This window comes from Nicotiana tabacum, chromosome 17 (assembly GCF_000715075.1).
Source record: "Nicotiana tabacum cultivar K326 chromosome 17, ASM71507v2, whole genome shotgun sequence".
Classification (NCBI taxonomy): Eukaryota; Viridiplantae; Streptophyta; class Magnoliopsida; order Solanales; family Solanaceae; genus Nicotiana; species Nicotiana tabacum.
Window position 1 is genome coordinate 47,517,838 of NC_134096.1, and position 8,965 is coordinate 47,526,802.

An 8,965-nucleotide genomic window follows, 5' to 3' on the forward strand; every position below is an offset into this window, starting at 1 on the left:
CAGAAATTATTTTCCGAAAAAATTATTTTCCGAAAATAATTCTCTAGCTGGATTCTATTCATTTTAACCCTTTTTGCGGTAAATATTGAATTTTCTCAAATTTGAATTGAATGATGTAAATACACTGTGCGAAAACAATAATGCCAATTATTTTGCAGCAAAAGTATATGAATGTTATAAAATAAAGATTGTAAAGTAAATAAATCGAAGACAAGTATATAGGGAGATTGATATTTTTATTCAATTTCAAACTGATGTACATAGTGAACTGAATTCTCCTCTATTTATAGAAGAAATGAAGTTGCTACTACAAGCTGCTTATAAACTGCTACTGTGTAACGACCCAACCGGTTGTTTTGAGTATTTGCACTTCGCTCGATAATTTACGGACATGAGTAGCTCCGTATAATATATTATGACTTATGTGAATCGTCGGTTTTGATTTTCAGGTTATTCAGAATCGAATTGGAAAAATAGATTTCATTGTTGAAACTTTAAAGTGGGAGAGTTAACCAAGTTTGACTTTTTGTAAATTTTAACCTAGAACGGAGTTTTGATGGTTCTGGTAGGTCCGTTAGGTGATTTTGGACTTAGGAGCGCGTCCGGATTGCGATTTGGAGGTCCGTAGTGGACTTTAGCTTAAATGGCAAAAGTTGAATTTTTGAAAAGTTTGACCGGGAGTGAACCTTTTGATATTGGATTCGGATTATGATTCCGGGAATTGGAATAGCTTCGTTATGTCATTTGAGACTTGTGTACAAAATTTGAAATCAATCGGACGTGATTTGATAAGTTTCGGCATCGGTTGTGGAAGTTCGAAGTTTCAAAGTTCATTGATTTCGAGTTGAGGTGTGATCCGTCATTTTGATATTGTTATATGTGATTTGAGGCCTCGAATAGGCCTCTGTTATGTTATTGGACTTGTTAATATATTCGGACGGGGTTCCGAGTGGCTCGGGTGAGTTTCGGACGAGGTTCGGATCATTTCATTGCATTTTGGATTTTTGCTGAAGGCTGCTGGTTCTGGTGTGATCGTACATGCGGCTGGTTTTGCGCAGGTGCGATGGTTGCAGAAGCGACATAGGAGTCGCAGAAGCGTGAAGGGGAGCTGGGCGTGAGGATTGCAGGTACGGGTGCTTGGACACACCTGCGAAACCGCAGAAGCGGCTTAAAGGCCGCAGGTGCGAGGGATTTGCTGGGTCAGTTGTTTTCGTAGAAGCGAAATTTTTACCGCAGATGCGACGAATTGTCCGCAAATGCGGAATGGCTGGGCAGAAGCTATATTATCGAGAGTTTTGGTTCTTTCTTCATTTTGGGAGCTATGGGGCTCAGATTTAGGCAATTTTTACCATATGAATTGGGGTAAGTATTCTCTACTCGGTTTTGGTTATATTTCATGAATCTACCTTCGTTTTTGGTAATTGGATTGTGAATTTTAAAGAGGAAATTGGGGTTTGAGCCTAAAGTTTCATAATATGAATTTTTGAATTTTGAACATCGATTCGAGGTCGGATTTGAGTGAAGCTAGAATGGTCGGACTCGTAATTGAATGAGTTGTTGGATTTTGTGAGTTTTGTCGGGTTCCGATGCGTGGGTCCAGGTGTAATTTTTGGCCAGTTTTGGGTTTTGATTAAGGATTCGATCTTTATCATTTGAAATTATTTCCTTGGGCTTTATTTGATGTATTTGAGTTGCTTTTGACTAGTTTTGAGTCGTCTGGATGTCACTACACGCGTGATGGCATCTTTGGAGTATCGCTTGGCTTGCTCGACATTGGTATTGGCTCGTTCGAGCTAAGTAACTCTTCTAAACTTAGTGCTGAGGGAATGAAACCCCGCAATATGTGTTATGTGATTGGTATTGAGGTGACGCACATGCTAGGTGACGGGCGTGTGGGCGTGTACCATGTGAATTGGGACTCTGCTGCTTCTATGGCACTATTTAGTGGTCCTACTTTGCTAATATCCGTGTTTCCACCATGTGATAAAGTAGTTAAGCTGTCAATCATACTAAATATCATGTTTAGGCATTATGCTTATACTGTTTGGACCCCGAGTGGTCGTTTCTTACTGTCATCTCACTGATTTTATTGATATTTCGTATTCAGTCATATCCATGCATTCATATCATAACTCAGTCTCGGATATTATTTATTGATACATCATATCATTATTGTCGGGCTAGTTTCATGACATTGTGAGCCCGTGAGTGAGACTGGAGAGATTGATGCCTGAGTGAGGCCGGGGGCCTGAGTGAGAGTGACATTTTGGGATCGAGCTGCACGCCGCAACATATTATATTGATTACATTTTATGGGACCGGGCTGTACGCCGTAGCGATATATTGATTATATTTTATGGGATCGGGTTGCACGCCGCATCGATATATTGATTACATTTTTTTGGGATCGGACTGCACGCCGCAGCGATATAGCGCTTGGGATGAAGGAGCCCCTGCAGAGTCTACACACCTAAGTGGGCGCAGTCAACTATGCATATGTGGATCGGGTTACACGACGCAACGGGTATTGTACATCGCTGAGTGATTGAGTGTGCTGAGCTTTGAGCATAGTGAGAGAGGATGCGAGACAGTGAGATTGAATACTCTGAGAGTGTGAATACATGATTCATCTATGAGATGCATGGCATTGACATGCACACATGACATACAGGCATAAAAATGCATTTTTTTCTCGTGCTATACGGTATCACGTCATTCATGACGTTTTTTTTTACACACATTGATATGTGGGTATAGAGAGGTATTTCACACTTGCTATCTGGAAAGAAAATGAAACATCTTATATATTGTGGAATGGATATTTGGAAAAAAATTACAGTTTTCAAACTTACTCGTATTTTTGACATTTTCGGTAAAGGATTTGGGTTTTCACTAAGATACTTGAAAAGCATGACTATTTTCTGGAATTTTGAACGAGATGAGCATTTTACTTCTGAGATACATCTCTTATTACATGTATTATGTTGTTATGAACTGTTGTGGAATATTGGTATTGTACCCGATCTTGTGTTAGCTCGTCACTACTTTTAACCTAAGGTTAGGTTTGTTACTTACTGAGTACATGGGGTCGGTTGTACTCATACTACACTTCTGCACCTTGCGTGCAGATGTTGGTTGTTGTTGTTGCTGTGTTCGATGGGAGCTGGATTGAAGATGTACATGCGTCCTGGTTGTAGCTGCCCCTTGTTCGTGGTTGCTTTAGATCTATAAAACTCGGTTTATGTACTTTTCAAACAGACTATGTATTTATTTCATTTTAGCTTTGTAAACTCTATTCTTAGAAGCTTATGATTTGTACTACCAGTCCTTGAGAAATGTATAAAATTCAGTAAATTACTATCGTTTATTTGTCTTGTTAATATCATTGAAATTGGATAGTTACTAGTTGGCTTACCTAGCGAGTTGGGTTAGGTGTCATCACGGCTAGTGGATTTGGGGTCGTGACATACTGCAAGCTGTTGTGTAAGCTTCTTGTAAGTTCTACTGCAAGCTGCTTGTAAGCTGCTACTGTACCAGATATAGATAATCTTCTACCTGGGGTAATATTTATCCATAACGGAGTACCGAAAGGATAAGCTTTTTCAGGAGGCTTATTTCCAACAGAGTACTAAATAGATAAACATATTTACGGCGGAGTCCCATATGGATAAGCTTCTTCAGGAAGCTTATTTACAGCGGAGTACTAAATGAACACCCATAATATAATATATTTATAGCACTCCCCCTTTGATGTTCATTAAAAGATATTGTGCCTTGTTAAAACCTTACTAGGAAACACCCAATGAGAAAAATTCTAGTGAATGAAAAAGAGTACACATATTTAGTAATACGCAATTCTAGCTGCCTCATTAAAAATCTTACAAGAAAAAACCCATGAGAAAAACCTTAGTAAGGAAAAAAGAGTACAACGCATATTTCACTCCCCCTGATGAAAACCTTGTTCCAATTATTTGAGTCTTCGCATTCCAATCTTTCTTGTATACCATCTTCTCAAAAGTTGAAGTTGGCAAAGTGAACAAATCTCCTGGATTGTCACTTGAACGGATTTGTTGCATATCGATGTTACCATTTTTCTGAAGATCACGTGTGTAGAATAATTTTGGTGAAATGTGCTTTATTCTATCTCCTTTTATAAATCATCCTTTTAATTGGGCTATGCATGTAGCATTGTCTTCGTATAATATTGTGGGTTTTTTATTGCATTCCAATCCATATTTTTCTTGAATAAAATGAATCACTGATCTCAACCATACACATTCCCTACTTGCTTCATGAATAACTATTATCTCAGCATGATTTGAAGAAGTAGCAACAATAGATTGCTTTGTGAAGCGCCATGATATGACAGTACATCCACATGTAAACACATACTCAGTTTGAGACCGAACTTTATAGGGATCAGATAAATTATCTCCATCTGTATAACCAATACGATATGCACCACCTTTGTTAGCATTAGCAAGATACATAAGTGCACCAATTGCACTGAGATAAAGTATTTCAGGACCAATGAGTTCCTCATCCTCTTCTGGAGGTCGGAACGGATCCTTATTTATTTCAAGTGATCGAACACCCATCGATGTACTTAATGGGTGCACTTTGTCCATGTAAAACCTTTTTAAGGATCTTTCTCTTTAGGCATATTGATGGATAAAGATCCAATCTGCTAAATATTCAATTTGCAGATCAAGACAAAGTTTTGTCTTTTTAAGATCTTTCATCTCAAATTCTTTCTTAAGATATTCAATTGCCTTTTTGGAACTCTTCTAGAGTTCCAACAAGATTTATGTCATCAACATAAACAACAAGTATAACAAATTCTGATGTCATTTTCTTTATAAAAATACATGAACAAATAACATCATTTATGTAACCTTCTTTCAGCAAATATGCACTGAGGCGATTATATGACATGCGCCCAGATTGATTTAACCCATAATTTTTTTTTTGTAATATTATTGAGTACATTTCACGATACTTTGAATTATATGCTTTAGGCATTTTAAATCGTCAAGGGATATTCATATAGACTTAATCAAATGAGTCATATAGGTTATGACTTGCATTTAAATGGCATGACATCTTCAGGTGTCTGGACTACAGGTCCGATCCTCACAATCTTTTATAATATTGTGAACTATATTGTATCAAATATATCGTCGACGATCATTTTTTATCGGTTCCTAAGCAACATAACTTGTTGAGATCTCATCACTTTCTTTATTTTCAGGTACCTAAACTTCTTCTAGAGTTTCATGAAATGTTATGTCGTGGGCTCTTCTAAAACTCATTTGCTCCTATAATTTTTAATGATTGTTACCTTTGAAACCGATCGGTTTACTATGCTTCATGCATGCAGTAAACTTTATCCTTCAGGGACTTTAATTTTAATAGGAGCATTTGCAGCTTAAATATGATATTTAATTTTAGATCATCAAATGCTTCTGGCATTTGACTTGAATTATCTTCTAAATGAGGATCATATTAATGATAATTCGATTCATATAGCATATTTTCTAGCTGTTTATTCCATCTCCAAATGTTAGAAAAACAAACTCATATCCCCAATCTTCTTTGGGAAGCCTATCTTTGTGCATTGTGGTAGAGAAATTAATCATATACCACACATCAAAAGTTATTAGATGGTAAAAATATTTGGTTTCTGATCCTAAACCAATTGTGAGGGGATGACTTATCATATTTTATTGGTCTGATGCATACAAGTATTGTTGTATGCAATTTAAAAAATCTTAGACCAACACATGAGGCTTTGTTCTCATAATCAACGGTTTAACCATTAATAGGAGGTATTCAATGCTAAAGTAGTTTGGATATAAACCAACATCATCAAGATGAACTATCTTGATTTCATAATCTGAAAATTATGCTCTTAATTGAGAAAGGCAATTTCAAATGCCAAACTGCAGGTTGACAATAAAGACACATGTAACCATCTCATATATGCATTTATAAGTGGTTCACATGATAAGTGAATGGACCCATATTCACCATTTATATATTTCAGAATTCATGGATTTTAGTCCCAATTTTAGCTGGTATAATCAATTTATTATGAGAACAAACAACACAAGAGAATTCTTGAAGAACCTTCTAGTTCTTCAGTATATTCTTATCTGAATTCTCAAATGGCTCATTTAAAAATGGCAAATAAAAACTTCAAGTTTATCATAGCATGTGCTATATCTTAGTAAGCTTCTGGTTTACTATGGCATAAACTTGTTGCATTAGTAAACTTCTGATTTACTGTGGCTACTTTTGTATCAGCGAATTTATGATTTACTATAGCTACTTTTTCCTCAGTAAAACTTCTGATTTACTGTGACTGTTTTTGCATTAGTAAACTTCTGATTTATTGTGACTACTTTTGTATCAACGAATTTCTGATTTACTGTAACTGCCTTTGCATTAGTAAACTTCTGGTTTACTGTGGCTACTTTTGTATCAGCGAATTTCTGATTTACTGCAGCTACTTTTGCCTTAGTAAAACTTCTGATTTACTGTGACTGCTTTTGCATTAGTAAACTTCTCACATACATATTATTTTATTCCGTATGATTGTGGAAACATAAAGATTTTCAATCTTCCAATTATTTGTAGTCTCAATATGATAGCAATTTATATTAGTAAATTTTAGGTTTACTACAACATATGTTTTGACCATAATCATATAATATGAATGACAAATTTGCATATAATCTCTTCGGGAGCCTTCAATTTATTGTCTACAATCAAATATTATTCAGGCACTACTTGTGTCATGTGTCTTCTAGACAAACAGTTAGCTCTCCAGGAGCTTTTGATAAATTTTATACTACCAAATATTGCTCAGACACTTCTGGTATCATGAGAGAAAATCATAATCAAATAAAATATAAAACAATTATTTAAGCACAAGAAAACACCTCTTCATAATATTTTCCTACTTCAGGAGGAAATTTTAATTGTGTTACTTCTTCAGGAGCAAATTTAAAATACGAAATATTGAGTATATATTCTCTCAATCATATTAACTCTTATGGATGTGAATTGTAATATATTTACATCAAGAGCGCGTTCCTATTTACGGCTTCATTAATATTATCACTTCACTTCAGGGAATGGATTAATATTTATCAAAAATTCTCATCCTTCAGGAAATCGAACATAATTATCTGAACGCGCATTAATCACACCAAATTGTGATGCTTCAACTTCTTTTAAAATATTTACTACTTTAGGATCAAATCGAGGCGTGCATGTAATATAGAGAATATTTCTCTAGCTTATCTTTAATTGTAACCATAGAAAGCCTAAATTATCACTTCTGGTGGTCATAGGCATATACCACTTCTGGTGGTTAACAAAAGTTAGTTACAATAAGACGATATAAAATATATAATCACTTCTAGTGATCTTACATTTCTCATGAACTCTACTGGAGTTCAAGCGATGATCTGCAGGAGCAAATTTGTTGCCTCTCACAATATTTGTCACTCCTAGTGATAATAGGAAGATTGGCTGGATTTAAAAAAAATCACCTTTTGGAGGTGACAAATCTCTTTCAATCATTAGCCATACGCATACACCGATACAAATTTTCTCTCTTACATGATATGCATGATTGCTCTTTATAACACATTTAGTAGCTAAGATGAGTAATTAATGAAATAAATAATACTTGATACCTCCGAGCAATCAGTGCTTCAACACCAAATAATCATAATAGCTGGAAATATACAAGCTAAGCCTTTGATTTCTCCAACGATGTAGAGACTTGCTTTTCTTCTAGATTTTCTATGTTGGGCACCATCTATTAATTCCCTCACTATTGTGACTTTGAATTACTTCTTATCCTGAAATAGAAAAACTAAATTCAAAGTAAGTGCTCGATATGGTAGAGTCTCGTGCTGATAAAGTGTTATAAAATAAAGATTGTAAAGTAAATAAATCGAAAACAAGTATAGAGGGAGATTGATATTTTTATTCAACTTCAAATTGATGTACATAATGAACTGAATTCTCCTCTATTTATAGAAGAAAGGAAGTTGTTGTGTAAGCTGCTACTGCAAGTTACTTTGTAAACTGCTTGTAAGCTGTTGTGTAAGCTGCTTGTAAGTTGCTACTCTAAGCTGCTGTGTAAGCTACTTGTAAGCTGCTACTATACCAGATATAGATAATATCTATAACGGAGTACCGAAAGGATAAGCTTCTTCAGGAGGCTTATTTTCAATAGAGTACTAAATAGATAAACATATTTACGGCGGAGTCCCATATGGATAAGCTTCTTCAGGAAGCTTATTTACAACATAGTACTAAATGAACATCCATAATATAATATATTTATAACACTCCCCCTTGGATATTCAGTAACAACAAAGGATCGTCTTATTCCTTACTATTAAGACCTCTTTCCTTACTTTTTGTTCTACGAAAATATAATGAAAAATAGTTTGATACTTTATATTACTTTCAAGAACATTTTTTATTTCTCATTTGGTATTCTAATTGAAACTTTGGATCAATTCGAATTCAAAGAGACTCATTAAACGGCAAGTACTCTTATCAAGATTATTTTTGTACACAAGGCTCAAAAGAGAATTCTAATTTTAAGGATGATCGCTCTTGTTCGAACTAAATATAAATAAGAGTTCGAGGCTTGAAATGGAGGTTCTTTGTCGGGACGTAAGAAATAGCACACAAAATACAGATAAGAAAGACAAAAATAGATTTTTAACCTTAAAACGTTAATGGCTAGGAAAGTGAGCAAGTATATTATTTTATTGACAAAATTACAGAATAATGCACTCCATAAGTTGACCTTGCAGTACTTTAGCCCACTTACAAGTTTGTAAATGTATAGCCAAATATTAAGAAGCTTAGATCTGATTTTTTTTTTTTTTTTATTCTCTATATTTTCAGGCGTGAAACATCCGTGAGTTTCCAT